General features: G+C 37.9%; 1 long non-coding RNA gene across 3 annotated transcripts in view; it reads left to right on the forward strand.

Moving 5' to 3' along the window:
* LOC121066299 overlaps nt 1-14528 on the forward strand; it is a 37424-nt gene extending 22896 nt beyond the window's left edge. For 2 of the 3 annotated variants that reach the window (XR_005817648.1, XR_005817649.1), the window contains exons 2-5: nt 1275-1333; nt 9772-9827; nt 11723-11823; nt 12384-14528. This is a non-coding gene — a long non-coding RNA (uncharacterized LOC121066299). Of the gene's footprint in view, nt 1-386; nt 1028-1274; nt 1334-9771; nt 9828-11722; nt 11824-12383 lie in introns of those variants that run through there. The other variant, XR_005817650.1, reaches the window with a different exon arrangement.
* Nucleotides 14529-14943: the final 415 nt, after the last annotated feature.

The raw sequence follows: 14943 nt of genomic DNA on the forward strand, positions 1-14943 counted from the left end.
GTTGCATGGAGGAATGCTTAAGGCGCAGCCTTAAGTGAAGTGGGGAGCTTGGGCCTTCCCCAGTTAATGCGAGTTGAGATGAGAAATGAGATGTATTCCCACAATGTAGCAAACGCAACAGCAGGCTTGAGCGTTGTATTCCTTTGTTTGTTTTGTTTTATTGTTTTAACATATTTTTAGTTTACTGCAAAACTCAAAGGCACAGGAAAAATAAAGTTGGAGATATTCTCATAGCACTTAATTGCTTAATTACTAGGGCACATGAGAGGTAGGAAACATTTATTTGAACATGCTGGTTCTTTAAAAGGCTGACAGTAATAGATGCAAATTAATTAAGGGACCTTAGATACTTTGTGAACTCCATAGTGTCCTTGGTGTGATGGCAGTTTGGTAGCAGTACTGTAGATTTCCAGCTAACCTTTCTGACTGATCCAAGTGGAGCATGGGGACTGAGATACCCTGGGCTGACTTGTATCTGTACTGGTGTATTAGCACTTGTCAGAAATTTTATAGCCCTGCTGAAGCTATGCTGCTTTCAAGACATGAACCTGTGTTTTGGTACTCTACAAGTAGAATATACCAGTGCAGTGGTGTTCTGGGTTTCTGCGTGCTCCTTGCATGGGTTAAATGTGATCCCAGACACCCTTGACCTGAACTGGCTAAGAAATTAAGCAAAATTTTGTGGATTGTTCACTTGGATATATACTCTTACTAAAGTTACTAATGTTAATATGTAATCTAAAACCCACTTCAAGTTTTCTGTAATTTGCTGCATGGGACTTTCTTGCTGCTTATATACTAAAGCCCTTACTTTCTTAGCTATAACGTGACTTTATTTTGCAAATTGAGTTCAATATACATAATTCTAGAAGGCACAGGATGTTGTTGTATGACATCAAAACCCCCCAAACCAAGCAGGATGCAGAGAGGTATTTAATTTTTCAGTATATTGTTTGAAGGCTTGTATTATAGTCAGTATATTCTTATTTGGAGTACACAGTATCCACTCATCGGACTAGAAATTGAGGTGGTGTAAGTGCGAATTTTATTCACACAATTTCACTGTTCCATAACGTTTAATATTATGTTGCTAGATATCTTGTATCTTTATTTAAGTATTGTTATAAAATTAACATATTCTGTACTGCTGTTTTTACTTCTAGAGTAGATGCTGCTATGTAATCAAAGAAGCATATGTTTCTTTTAACTAGGTCTCAATCACTCCAAACTCCAAAAGCTCAATAATTCTTGCACTTTGTTTTCCTTCTTTGTAGCTGATGGCTCGATAAGAGTGCTTTTTCCAGCTGGCACTGGCACAACTCTCCAGAAACAGGTAATTAGAGTGATGCTTTTAAAGTACAATAACTTAATAGTATATGCTATCTTTACCTCAAAGTATACAATTGTCTACATTTTTTCATAGACAATTTCTCTGTCTGTAATCACTTTAAAAGCCGTATGTTAGGGAGAGAAAGTGATAACCTCTTTTCATGGGGTTTTATATGCTTTAGACAGAAAACCCAAAAGCAAACAAAATAGATTCCTTGTAATTTCTCTGAATGTATACTGTCTCACAAAATGGTGAAGTTTTCAGGCAGGGGAAAAGAGAAAACAACAATAATAATCTTAAATCACCCTGAGCAACTTTAAATCCTTAAAAAAAAAAAAAAAAAAAAAAGGACATCCCAGTGAGCTAACAGCCCCTACAGTTAGTGAAAACTGGTGAATTTTCTAGGCTGCATCTAGGTGTGAGGAGTCAAAGTGTTTATCTGGTTTTAATCTCTTAATTTTACTTTAGCTGGAGGTTGGCTTCTGCACTTGGTTGTCTCCTCCTCCTCACTGAGTTCTGGGTCCTTGTGTTGTGGGCAGTGCAAGGTAGAGGCTGCTGCTGGACTCTTGTTCCCAGAGCCACCAGTGACTGGATACGACTTTTGGAGCTCTGTACCGAACTCGTGCTCTGTTTTTTGCTTTCTTGTATTTTCTCTAAAGCCGGTAAGTGTTAAGACAACTACAAAAGGGTATAACCAGCTTCACTTTTAAAATTATACTAGTTTCTCTGAGCTCTGCATCATAGGAACAGGCTCCCCAGGGAAGTGGTCACAGCACTGAGTCTACCAGAATTCAAATGTTTGGAAAACACTTTCAGACATATGGTCTGATTTTTTGGGTGGTCCTTTGGGGACCCAGGAGTTGGACTCGATGATCGTTGTTGGTCCCTTCCAACTCAGATATTCTGTGATTCTATGATTCTGTGATTCTATAGCATGTTTCTCTCCATTTGAATCTATTTACACAAAGCGAGTATGCAAAATCTAACTAAATATCTTCCACAGACATGTCCTATTGATGGGATAAGGATGGAAATGTAGATTTATTAGACAGAAAATTCTTTAGCTGAGGTTGACCAAATCTGTTCACAGTGACCTATGTGAATCTACCTGTTGGTCTCTGTCTCTCTGTTTCTGTTTTTATCAACATGGTCAGTACAATGACCACACAGTGATAAGTGCAGAGAACAGTGATCTGCTCATTGTAAGAGGTGAATATTTAAAAAACAGGGTTGTGACACACCAGTACAATTATAAAGGATGAACCTCATACTGCCGCTTATACTTTGTATTCCTCTGTTAAGATAGTGGCTTGAAATCTGAGTTGACTATTCCTAGAAAGCATATAGACATTACAGACACTTTCTGTCTTGTTGAGTTGGCACTGTCTAGTTTAAAACTGCACTTTTTTTCACAGTAATAAGATTATTAAAGTATTATTGCCTTTATTAGCCAGAATCCATCATGCATAACTGTGATGAAAAAGGCAGGAGATGGGCAAAAAAAATCCCAACCAACCAAAAAAAATATTAACAGCTGTGTCAGGTTGTTTGCAGATTTTTTGAAATTACCCATTTATCTGAAGATACAACAGTTAACAAGCTGGTTACTAGTTGTCTGTGAAATTGTGATATTTGGTGCTTGTCATAGTTGGACAAGCTGTCTATCATTTCCTCAGGAACTCCATTATCACTTCCTTGATTCTTTACTGCAATTTCCTATGTTCTGTTCTAGCCTGTAGTATCTATTTTATTTGACATCTTTTTTGAAGTTCGTGTGCAGTGTATCTGTGTCTAATTTTGAGAATTACATAAACATGCCTTACTAATAAATACCAATCATTTCTGAAAATAATTGTTTGGCTGCTTATATAATGTTCCTTGCATAAGTATATTCTATATGAGTAGCTTTTTTGCAAGAAGAGTTTGGGGTTAATACTGTAGCAAGCAGAGAAATATGGTTTAATGGTTAGATGCTTTGTAAGCTACAAGCATTTTCCTTCAGATGTCAAAATCTAGTTTTGTATCTGGTGCTGTTTTGTTAAGCCTCTGGTAGAGTTTTTCAAGCGTTTTCATTGTAGTACCAATTTTCTTAAAGCTGAGGTGATTTTTTGGTAAGTCTAAATTCTTTTCGCACCTTCTGGTTAATCAAGTTTTCCCTTTTATTAGCATAATGAAATGTGGAACAAAATTGCTGCTGAAAGTGAGAGGCAGAAGCATGACATTAGTGGATTTCAGGTTAAAAGAGAACATTTGATTGAAGTGAATCTGCTGGGTCCTATGTACTTTGTATAAAAAGAAGTGACTATGGATAGCTGTCTGAAGAAATCCGTGCCTTGATTTTTTTTGTAGTGTAGTTCAGAGTAAGACCTGTCCTGAAGCATATCTTCAGGGGAAATGTTAATGTAAGTGGAATCATGCATTCTCCAATGTTTAATTATGAGAACATTATGTTTTTTTCACTCAAAGCAGGGATAACGGTTTTACCAAGTTGTGTTTCTCCTTGCATAGTGCTAAACTTTCTCACTGATAAATAGCAAAGCACTGGGACATGTCTTTAACTTCAAGCATGTGCCTGGTATTGTCAGATTAAATGGTCAGCTCAAGAAATTGGAGTTATAGACATTAGGTGATTTTCTGGATCAAGGCTTGTATGATCACTCCTGTTAACCACTGACCCTGTACAGAAAAATATTAAAATCACTGTTAGAACTGTAAAAAAAGCACTATGTAGTCAATCTATATACCTAAAGAGCTCAGCAGCTAAGATGGGAACAGATGTGTGAGGTGCCCTGAAAAGCTCAGGAAAGGAAATACCTAAATTCATTAGCTAAAATTGATACTGATAATTCAAATGCACTTAAAGTGAATTGAATTGTTTAAATAGTGCTCAATCCAGGCTGAAGCCTGGGCATGCTATACTCTGCTTCTGTGCATTCCCCAGCCACTTCAGTAGCAGCTACAGTTGTGTTAGCATGGTTAACACTTTGAGCCTGTTCTGAGGAAGGACACTACAGAGGCAGATTACAAAATGTGTTGCCTGAGGTGCTGATACATCTGAATAGGGAATGTACTGTGGAAACGTCACCAGGAGCATGTGACATCAAACCGGAGACAGATTTTACTGAGAACCTTTTCAAAGTTGTCAATGTCTTTTGCTTGTACTGAGATGGGCAGAGCCATTGCTTCTCTTCCTAAAATAGGAGCAGACATGGAGTCATTTGCCAATTTTAAGTACTTTCATCAGAATTGTAGCTTTGTGCTATTTAGAGCTTTAAATTGGATGTAAAAATGTGTTTTCCTGCCCCAGGTTTGCCTAACGTTCAAGTTTCCCCTTAAAAAGGCATCACAGCATGGAGCTGAAGAGCTCCTCAGGGAAAGAAACTCAAGTACATAAATGGGCTTATGCAAATAGTGTTTTTTAAAAGAAACAAATTTGTTTGGCACCATTTGATATGAGATCTGCATTACTTGACTCGCTTAAATGTGGAAAAAAAAGATGATGTGGGATGTGAGAAAGTTCTAAAACCCTAAACATCTCAGCTATGGTAATCTTTAGCAAATTATTTTGGTGTAAGGCATCCTCCCACTTAGACTTCATTATCTATTATTAATTATTATTTTCCGTTAAAGGAAATACTGAAGTCACAAGTTCTCTCAGGAATTCTTTCTACACAAAACAAAGTGGATGCATTCTGGGACATCCATTTGTCTAATTTCTAAATCTGATTAGAACAAAGCTAATCAAAGCTGCTCTGTTTTTTTTTTTTTTTTTTGATATTGATATCGGCATTTAGGTATCAAAGCTTATCATTTCACTGTATTTAAATTTCATTAAATTATGTAAAGCCATTAAAAAAGCTGGCAACAAATGTGCTGAATCATTTGGTGTGCGCACATTTTTCTGCAGACTTTTAGCAGTGTGAGGACTGTTTATATGCAGTCATTTATTTTGTTGTCCTTATGACCAGGGTATATCAAACTAACATGGCATCTGCTAAAAGACGGCAGTTTAATTTTCACACAAATCTCTTTTCTTCTTTGGAAAATGAAAAGCCCTGCTTCTGTTTTGTAAACAGTGAAAAACTCAAAAACTGTGAATAAATGAAGCCCTGTGCTGACCAGTGATATTTCCTTTAGAATTACTGCTGCTTTTTCTTTTTTTTTTTTTTTTTTTTTTTTTTTTTTTTTGTGATTTAGTACTTACCACATCTAGCATGTTACAGGATTATAATGGTATAATTCCAATCCATACTGGAAACAGATTTTTCCTTGCTATGGAATTTGCTGGTCAGTGCAAGAAGGGATAGAGCAAAGAGATATCTATTACATGGAAATTAAAAATATTTGGAGTACCCGAGCTAAACATGCAGCTTGAGCCAGATTTGTTCTTTTTAGATATAGGTCTGACACCAGGAACTTTTATTAAGTTTAACTTCTGGGATGTTTGATACAAGGCTTGCTGCCAAGGTTTTAATCTAATTGGGATACAAATCCCCTTGAGAGGAAGGGGACTGGAGCATTGAGTTGGGAAAGCTTTCTATCTTTTCCCCTCTTTTGTTACTTTTTTTTTTCCCCTCCCCTGCTTTTCTTATAATCAAGGCTTAGCCATTTCCTTCTGATCATTTCTTTTGTGAAGCTGTCCATGGAGTCCAAATTTCCTTTTCCTCTAATTTGTTTTTGGGTTGGGGAAAGAGTCTGGCCTGTTGGAAGTCACAGGGGCAATTCCTGTTGATTTGCAAGTTGCTCTGGCTAATTTTGTTGTTAGTAAGTAGTAAAGGACATATGCAACACACTACAAAACTCTCTAGCTGTGGACCTGAAAGATAGCAGTATTAATAGGCCGTAATCTCTTGTCTCTTCTGTAATCATTGTTTAGCTGGTTTTGATTGTCTGGGTAAGGTCTTGGTTCTTAAAAGGAAATTTAAAGCAACTCCGTACTGTGGTATATTGCTTACATTTTCAAATACTTAACACATAATCAGAAAAGACCAAGAGCAGTTACTAGAGGGCAAATCTTTCACAGAACAGATCTGTGGTCTCTTGGTCTTGATCCTCAAAGGTTGAATGCCATCCAAAAACAAGCATAAGACCTGAAATTTCTGATTCTACTGGACACTACATTCTTGTGACACAGTATAATTGTCTTCACCTATCATCTTTTGTGTGTCCTGTGGTGTGTGTCTTTTAGGAATTAACCAACCATGACATGATCTTTCTCTGCTGGCATTCCTCTTATTAATTGTGACCAACTTGCTTTTCTCTAAGGTGGTTTAACCGTGACTCAGGTGAAATTAAGAAGAATGGTCAGTTCATATTTGTTTTTTTGACTTCACTGCTTCTATTTCAGACTTAGCTCATGCGCTCAAAAGCTTGTCTGCCCCTTCTGCTACACTACCCATCTTGAAAAACAAACAAACAAAAAATCCAACATAACTTGTACTAGCCTTAAAGAAACTCAAATTTTTAGGTGGATTAATTTATGATACTTCTTTTACTGTGTGTCTTTATAAGTTTGTAAGCAGGTATATTTTGACACTGGACCACTGTCTGAATTGTGTATTAAATATAGAAACTCAGCTTCAGTTCTCTGTGTTGTCAGTGCTGCATATCCTTAAGAAAAAGAAAAAGTATGATATTTAATAGAATTTGGAACAAACATACCTGACCTTTAATTGATATTGGTATACATGCTGGATTTCAAAAGATCTCCCCTACTTTGGGGGGATATTTTAAATACCAGAAACTGAAAATAAACTGGGGTTTGAGTACTGAGTGATTTTGTCAAATGTAGTAATAGAAGTCTTTCAAAATCTGCAACTTGCGTATTAGTTATGAAAGCAACTGAAAGCTAGATTACTAAAATGAACTTCTACAAGTCTTTCAGCTAAATCAGATTTAAAATGCAAAGTCTGAGGTAAGTAAGCATATTGATCATCACACATCTGTCTTCAGTGAAAAGAATTTGAATCCTGTGAAACAATTAAAGACTTGCATTGATTTTAAATACATAATTCATCAGTAAATATTGACCGTTTTTCACACAGCTTCAGAATATTTCAGTGAAAATGAGTGCTTTGCATGTATTATTTACTCGCTGGAGGGAAGGGATGCCATCCAGAGGGACCTTGCCAGCTTGAGAGGTGAGCCTATGTGAACCTCATGAAGTTCAACAAGGCCAAGTGCAAAGTCCTGCATCTGGGTCTGGACAATGCCAAGCACACACACAGGCTGGGCAGAGAATGGACTGAGAGCAGCCCTGAGAACTTTGGGGGGTGTTGGTGAATGAGAAGATCAACATGAACTGGCAATGTGTACTTGCAGCCCAGAAAACCAACCATATCCTGGGCTGCATCAAAAGAAGTGTGGCCAGCAGGTCGAGGGAGGGGTGATTCTCTTCCTCTGCTCTGCTCTTGTGAGACCTTACCTGGAGTCCTGCGTTCAGCTCTGGAGCCCCCAGCACAAGAAGGACACAGAAGTATTAGAACGAGTGCAGAGGAGGGCCATGAAGATGATCAAGGGGCTGGAGCACCTCTACTATGAAAACTGGCTGAGGGAGTTTTAGGGTTAGGGTTGTTCAGACTGGAGAAGGATCTGGGGAGATCTTACAGCGGCCATCCAGTACCTAAAGGAGGCCTACAAGAAAGCTGGGGAGGGACTCTTTGTCAGGGGGTGTAGGGATAGGACAAGGGGTAACGGTTTTAAACTGAAAGAGGGTAGGTTTACATTAGATGTTAGGAAGAAGCTCTTTACTCAGAGGTTGGTGAGGCACAGGAACAGGTTGCCCAGAGAAGCTGTGGATGCCCCATCCCTGGAGGTGTTCAAGGCCAAGCTGGATGGGGATTTGAGCAACCTGGTCTAGTGGGAGGTGTCCCTGCCCATGGCTAGATGATCTTTAAAGTTCCTTCCAACCAAACCATTCTGTGATTCTATGGTTATGTGTATAGTTGTTTGTATAGGCTATTACAAAAATAAATGGAAAGAGACATGATCATGAGTATTTAGTGTAAATTGGTTTTGAAGATGAGACTGGGTTCATGTTTTAGAATAATGTTCAAATAAGAAAAGAGATTTGGATTTTTTTTTTTTTTGGTGACAATTATAGGACTTTTTAGATGTCTGGTGGGGGGTGGTGTGCAGGGAGTCGTCCACCTCCTCTGTAACATACCTGTTTTTTTTTTGTTGTTTGTTTGTTTTTTTGATAATGTAAGAATTATGTGATTTTGAGTAAGCTACCCTCTTAACTAGAAGTTCTACTCATGGTAGCTCAATATTCACTAAATCAAGCCAACAAAATGGCAGTGTGTGTGTTGCCATGATGCGTTTTGTGTGACTAAGCATGTATACTCTGATGTTTAAAGTTTCCATATGGTACTACATGGGATTGAATATCTACATGTACCATTATGTGAATTCATAATAATTGAGGGATCTTAGAATGCAGCTTGAATGTTATAGGTAAGACAGTAAATAAAATAAATAAATATAATAAATAAATATATTTATAATTTGAAATCAATATTTTATTGCAGATTGAATGATAGGTAGGCTGTTTTTATTGCATTTACATTATTTTTACCTCTGTTATTTTAGAAATATTTTTTTCTAGTGACATTCATGCTAAGCTAATAAATCTAAAGCAAGTATGTAAGAAAACTACTTTTCACAGGGGAGTTACTTGAAACTGCTCATAATAAGAGGTGACGGCACTTAACATGCAGAAGAGAATGCACAGATACGATGAGAGCAGCAGACGTTGAATAATACTGTGTGGAGGAAAATGGTTCCTTTGGAGAACACCTCAGAAAAGAAAATGGCTTAAATGATGGTAATAAACAAAAGACAAATGGGATAAATGTTACTCCCTAAAAGTGCTGCTTTGCAATCAGAGCTTTTGTTGCTGACCTTGTGTTTGGCTGTAAACTGTTCTCATGGGTTGTGCTAAGTGTTGCTTGGTGGTGAATTGTGAACAGAAGAAATGTGTGGAGTATAAGTAATTTGGTTACAGAGAAAGAAGAGCACACAGAAAACACAAAATCTGTTGCAGTCAAATATCTATTTTTTTTCACAGGTAGGTATGGAAAAAAAAATCTAAGTGAACTGGCTGTATTTTCTGTAGAGACTTATGCCATTCATAGAAACGTGATCTGTTGTTTTCATGAGCTGCTTTGGACTCAAGAGTTTTTGAGAGGCTGTCTTTGGGTACCCAGATGCTGAATATGGGATCTGTAGCAAAGATGCTCAGAGAACTCCTATCCTGGAAAAAAAAAAAAAAATTGATCAGGTTTGAATGAATAAAAAAATACCAAAACAAAGGATGTCTAACTAGGAGAAAAGGCTGGTAACAATATTGGTGGAGGAATATATAGCTGTGTGTGGGGAAGGGAACATGTTAAATAAAGAAATCAAACAACTTTATTGACCTTGATACTCTGTCATTACAGGCCGTGTCAGTATTGCTTCCTGAGAGCTACCCTTGGCCAGCTCTGCCTGCAAACAGGTACAAACCCCTGTCACTTAGACTGGAGTATCTGTGAAAAAGCAGTATGTCTTCTTCCCTGCTTGGTTGTCTTTTGGAGAAAAACCCAAGGCATATAACATGATTGTCTTTATGTTGGTTCAAGTATCTAGCCAGAGATTAGGACTTTGTTGGGGGGGGCTGTGGTACGTGATCCCGTAACATATGTCTAATAGCATGCTCCTTAATATGTCTCTCTGTAATGTAGGCAGAGGTGTGGGGGTGAAGGATGGATTCTGCCTTTGGGATCTGAGTCTACGAAGTATTTTTATTTTATTTTATTTAGTGAATGCTTTGAATATCCAGTCAGACTTGTTGGTGTATGCTCTGATATTGCAGTAGTGTCTGAAGAAAAAGCAATCTGGGATTACTGTTACAAATAATGGATAAAGGACATCTGAAAGGTTCAAAGATGAAAACAGTAGAAACTTTTATGGCAAGGAAGGTTGGAATTGGGGGTGAGGTCTTGAACATGGGAAAGCAGAGCAGTCATAAGTTATTGTATTTCTATTAGCAAAAACCTATTGCAGTTAAAATACGAATTTCTGTGAATTTGGTATATTATTGTCAAGGCTTATTTTTATCTGTCTGAGCTTTAGACTGCCTCTTTAGACAGTATTGGCACCATTGGGAGTACATACTGTGTTGTTCTGTGCAGATCTGAGAGTAGTTGTTGAGTAGTGAGGAAAGGGAGGATGGACAGAGGGTTAAGGCTAAGATTTAGAATGTGAGGTTCAGGTTGGACATCAGCAAACAACTATTTACGGTGAAGGTGGTCAAACATTGGAACAGGTGGTTGGTGCCACATGCCTGTCAAGAGGCATTTGGATAATGACCTCAGTAATGCGCTTTAACTTTTGGTTAGCCCTAAACTGGTCAGGCTGTTGGCCTCAATGATCTTTGTAGGTCCCTTCCAACTGAACCATTCCATTCCATTCCATACAAACAGAAAGAAGGGTAAATCATTGTATTAAGGATGGGTCAGCAACTAAATTGCAGCCTAGTCATTAGTCTTAAATCTTTCTCAAAAAAAAAAATGAACCTACATGAAACTTTTTGAATTTTTTTCCCCTTTCCTTTCCCCTTTCCCCTTTCCCCTTTCCCCTTTTCCCTTCCCCTTTTCCACTTCCCCTCCCCTTTTCCCTTTTCCCTTCCCCTTTCCCCTTTCCCCTTTCCCCTTTCCCCTTTCCCCTTTCCCTTTCCCCTTCCCTTTCCCCTTTCCCCTTTTCCCTTTCCCCTTTCCCCTTTCCATCCCATACCTCGTTCCCTTTTCCCTTTCCCTTTCCCCTACCCTTTCCCCTTTCCCCTTTCCCTTTCCCCTATCCCCTTTCCTTCTTCTTTTTCTTTCTTCTTCTTTTTCTTTTCCTTTTTCTCAGTTCTAGACGTATTTATCAATCTAGCATGGAATAAATTGCATTTGAAATGTTTATGTTTCAAACAAAACAAAAAATATGGAAGAAATCTCAAATGAGACAATGTTTTCTGTAGATTATGTAGTTCAGTTGTGTCTGCTCAGTCGGCTTTGTAGGTTATGGTTTTCTTATGATCAATTGTAGTGGCTGTGCCATCTCCCTATGAACTGTCCCAGCTTTTAAGGTTAAGATTTTCTGTATTACTGCTGTCTGAGAAATCTGTCTAATGAACTTGAGTGTATGAAATTGCTCAAGAAGCAAGTATTTAGGTACTTAATGCATGTTAACACAGAAATAGACTGAGGCATAGGTGGTTTGACTGACTGGAACAAGGTTAACTGCCTGTGGGTTACACAGAAAGAGAACTCGAGACTTCCAGATTTATGGGTGCATTGCTTAAATTGGTCATGGGATGACTAAGAATGCATGTGTTTGATGGATGGTTTTATTTTCTTATTACTGCAGTTATTCACTGGAAAGGATAGTTTTCTACGCAGAACTATGAATCTCTGCTTGAAATGCAGAATTAATGTTTTTCAACAACTGATCTTCAGTATGTTTTTAAGGTAGGAAAAGCTCTAATCTGTAAAAACTTTTATATTAGTATGTCTGGGTCCTTAAAACATTACTGTAAGTTGAAAACATTGGCCAAGCATTCACTTTGCAGATCACGTTCTCAGTTCAGTTCCCATGGTTACCATGAAGGAAGTGCTTGTGTAACATCCAGCTCAGGGTAAGATGAACCCCTAAGATGAACATGCATAAAGGGAACCATGGCGTCAGAAAGAGGCAGGCTGTAACAAGCGTGATTGCTCTTAGATTAATAATGCCTGGAGATCTTCCAATAGTACTGTTTCTTAATGATAGTGAACCAATTAATAGGTAGTGTGATAATGGTAAAAATTAAGATGCTTCTTGGGGAAGGGAAGAGTTGATTTAAGAACTGCTGGAAACACTTCATCATTTTCTATGATTCAGGGGACATAGGATAGTTTTCACCCATAACTCATTGTATAACCTCGCTGTTTCACTTAACAGACTAGACTGATGCCACTGTAAGTAAAATGAGAATTTAACCACAAAGCACAAATTGAGCTTCTTAACCCCTGCGCTGTTTCCTTCCTAGGACAAAATTTATAGAACAAAATGACCACAGGCAATGAATGGAAAAGCTAAAAATGCGAAATAGATGAAAGGATATTATGTCAAATGGCCAGTGGCTTTTTTGTTGTTAACGGCTGAACATTGATATGAAAGAGTGTTGGAGGAAGAAGTCGAGTTCACTGAGAGTGATGACCGGGCTATCCCGAGAATACATCTGGCATAGCTGAGCTCAAGCTGATGAAACATAGTAAGAGAAAGACCTTTCATTGAAAAAAATAAAATAAAAATCCGGACAACAACTCCCCAGCATGCGCGCGCACACACACACACACTTCAGTGAGTGAAGAAAAGTTTCCCCAGCCCAGAAGTAATGGTAGCATACACATAGAAGGACAGAGGCTTGACTGACAAAAAAAAATCTAGACTTTCTCTTTGCCTTAGCCCACATTCTAAAGCTAATCCTAAAAAATCTGCAGAGTCCTGGAGACATGGTCCTGATGCAAAACTCCCAGGAAGGGTCCCTTTGCAGCCTGGTTATTACCTTGGCAGCTGCTTCCCAGCCCCACTACACCTGGAGATCAAAGCTTTTTCTCTTCTTCATTAACAGTAACCACAGTGTTTGTGCTGAACCCTAAACATCAGCAACAATGAAAATCAAGTAATACCTCCAAGCTTTGTCCTGATTAAAAACTTCTTCCAGGCCAGATCTTTTTGCATGGAACACTTGCCTTAGGAACACTTGCAGTCCTTTTTCAGCTCTACTGCAGTTGGAGCTCTGCCCAACCTTAACTCTATTCCTTACCCTATCTATTTATTTATTTATTTTTCTGGTGATCCCTCTGAATTCACTCAGATATTGCTGAGATGCACAGCTTCTCCTGAGCTAGGTACTTTTGCTGCCCACACTTGGCTCTGCCTACTTTTTTCCATCCCCAGTGCAGACAGGAGATCTAGTCTTTTCTCTGTCATAACCATAATGCTAATTTTTGTTCTGAACCTGAAAGCATGAGGAATTATCCTGATGCAAATTTTTTCATAGGCCATATCATTTTGCAGCTGCCCCTACTTAGTTCTGGTAGCCCCTTTCCAATCCAGCTGCACCTCAATCTCTTTCTTTTATCTCTACCCTAAACTTAACTCTAACTTTTCTGGCGATTCCCAAATAGTGGCCATGGCATTGCACTAACTGAAGCTTCCTCTAGGCCCTTGTTGCTCACATTTGGTTTTGGTATTTATTTCTAGGTGTATTGCAGTTTTGTCTTGAAGCAAATTTTTTTTTTTCCCAAGCCATGTTAAAAAATGGTTCTTAAAATTTTAAGTCTTTCATGTTTTTAGTTTGATTTTTACAATCTTATCTTTTGATTTTAGCAGAATAAGCCTTAAAAATGTCATAGAGATATCTTTATAGTTGAAGTTACCAGGGTAGTCCTTTTAAACATTCAGCTAACTGTTATCATGCAAATTCAATTTTCAAAGCCTGTCTTTTAATCACTGATAATTTTTAGAAGTGGTAGTGAAGAGCCTCATTTTTTAATTAAAAAGAGAGTGACTATGGCAAGGATATAATAAGGTATGATGGGGATAAAGATATATTTAATGTTAAGTCAGCTGTAATATTGAATATCAGTGTTGTGGGGTACAAATCTGAAATTTTCATCCTTTCAATTGCAGCAATATTATCGTCATGACTTCTGAATCTGGCACTAAATTTAGCTAGTATCAAAGTACTTTGCCTCCTGTTACTCCCTTGCCTGTGACAAAAATCAAAGAATCATCATTTCTTCATCCAAGATGAAAAGACTCCAATTTTTACAGTTCTGTGTTTTCATTATAGAGTTGCTTCATCTCTGCTGGCCTGTTATTTTAACTTTGTTTCTAGATTTTACCCAAAATATGAGTTCTGATATAATGATGGTTTCTTAGACTAGGTGTGCTGTAATCTTAAACACTTTCCGAAGGGCTTGGGGGACTGGGTGGGTAGGAGGAGGTCAGAGTGGATTAATTTTTTTAAAAGGAACTAACCAAAATACCAGTTGTATGATGCGGACTTTAACTCACTATTAGGAAATGTTTTTATGTGGAATTAATTCATTAGCAATGATTCTCACACATGTGACACAGCTTTCATTATCCCTTATGTGATGTATCGAAGTGGTGTTTTTTTTTTTTTTTTTTGAATACGTTTTGGGTACCAACCACCATGGGAGAGGAAGGAGCTGTTTCTAAAATAAAAGTAAAACCCATAGTGAACTTTAGGGGATGAAACAGACTTTGTCTAAATGCAGCTTTAATACATAATAGTTGCAAACTGAGTTTGTTCATGCTTACAGTGGCTTAGGGATCATTCCTGAATAGTTACCACACAGCTGTACTACTTGTAGTAAACATACATTGAACAGATCCTTAACTTTTAGGAGGCAGAGTAAGGTGAATCCTTCATGGCAGTTGACACCTAGGCACACAAAAGTATTCTGTAGCTGTGTATAATTTCAATTACAGGTACCTGTTGGCTGACAGCAGAAGGTGGGTGAGAGGAATCACAAAACACATGTACAAGTGCACTACAGAATCCTTTTAAATGC

Source organism: Cygnus olor, chromosome 2 (assembly GCF_009769625.2).
Source record: "Cygnus olor isolate bCygOlo1 chromosome 2, bCygOlo1.pri.v2, whole genome shotgun sequence".
In the NCBI taxonomy this organism is placed as follows: domain Eukaryota; kingdom Metazoa; phylum Chordata; class Aves; order Anseriformes; family Anatidae; genus Cygnus; species Cygnus olor.